We start from the raw sequence: 1,334 nt of genomic DNA on the forward strand, positions 1-1,334 counted from the left end.
GTCCCGAGATAGCTTAAAGTTTTAAGTAGTGAATGCGGGGTTTATGCATGTCTCCTTGTGGTTCGACCCCTCTATATACCCTATACACGTATTAGGTTGGTAGAGCGTTATAAATTAATTTGAATTAGGTGTAGTCGCTCGATGACATGATTATTGCTTTGTCAAATTGGCGCCGTTGCCGGGGAGACGGTTTCCATTGCTATTTCATTGCTTGTTTAAGACTATCTCACCTTTATTTGTTAGTGTTTGCTACTTTTGTTACTTGTCAGTGCTTATGTTCTTCTTAGCTTTGTTTTATGAACAGAGGACGAACCCGCTCAAGATCTTTAATTCCCATCGATCCAGAGCTAGAGAGGTCTTTGTCCCTACTTCGAAGAGAAGCAAGAGCAAGGAGTAGAAATTCCCGCACTCCAAGGAGAGGAGTAAGAGAATTAGAAGATACTCCACCCTCTTCACCCTCAAGTGAAGAATTAGATAGCCCTAAATCATCTTCGAATTCAGAAATCAACCCTTTCTCAACCTATAAGTTTGAAAGTAAAGATGGTTCTAAAATGGGAGAGAATACGCCTTTGAGTCGTCTTGGGGCCCCCGAAGCTTTTAGAGCGCAAAGTGGGATCCTAACTCCTACTACTCAAGCCAACAATTTCGAGATCAAGCCTAATTTGATTGCCTTGATTGAGAGGAAACAATTCTCGGGTGGAAAGTTTGAGAGTCCTCATGAGCACCTAAAAGAGTTTGAGAAATATTGTGACACAATAAAGGCCAATGGAGTGACTCAAGAATATATTCGCCTCAAAATGTTTCCATTTTCGCTAATTGGGAGAGGTCTAGAATGGCTAGAGAAGGAGGTTCCCCCTAATTCTCTCACGACATGGGACCAAGTGACTACGGCTTTCTTGAGGAGGTTTTATAACCATAGGAAGACCGCCGAGGCTCGGTCTTTGATTCAAGGTTTTCGCCAAAAGAGTGGTGAGTCTCTAAGTGCGGCATGGGAACGATACAAAGAGCTTCAACGTCAATGCCCACACCATGGGATACCCAAGTATCAACTCATTCACACTTTCTATGGAGGTCTCACACCTCAAGGAAGAACAAGCCTAGACGCCGCGGCCGGTGGTCCAATTATGAACAAAGGAGAGCATGAAGTGGAGTGTATTATAGAGCAAGCCGCAAAGCACTATGATGATTGGTACGAAGGAGAAAGGGATGCTACTTCTAGCAAGGGCGTTTAACCGCCAATTGTAGTGCAATTCTTTCCAACAAACTACCTACCAAATTGAAAGATCCGGGTAACTTTTCCATCCCTTGCTCTATCAATGGCATTGAATTTGATA

The 1,334-nt window shown here is 43.3% G+C and overlaps 1 non-coding gene across 1 annotated transcript; it reads right to left on the bottom strand.

The window, feature by feature from the left end:
- Positions 1-930: 930 nt before the first annotated feature.
- Positions 931-1,036, bottom strand: LOC145561112 (small nucleolar RNA R71). The gene has a single exon (XR_014093692.1). It is a non-coding gene; the product is annotated as a small nucleolar RNA R71 (small nucleolar RNA).
- Positions 1,037-1,334: the final 298 nt, after the last annotated feature.

Source organism: Chenopodium album, chromosome 9 (assembly GCF_948465745.1).
Source record: "Chenopodium album chromosome 9, dcCheAlbu1.1, whole genome shotgun sequence".
NCBI classification, from domain to species: Eukaryota; Viridiplantae; Streptophyta; class Magnoliopsida; order Caryophyllales; family Amaranthaceae; genus Chenopodium; species Chenopodium album.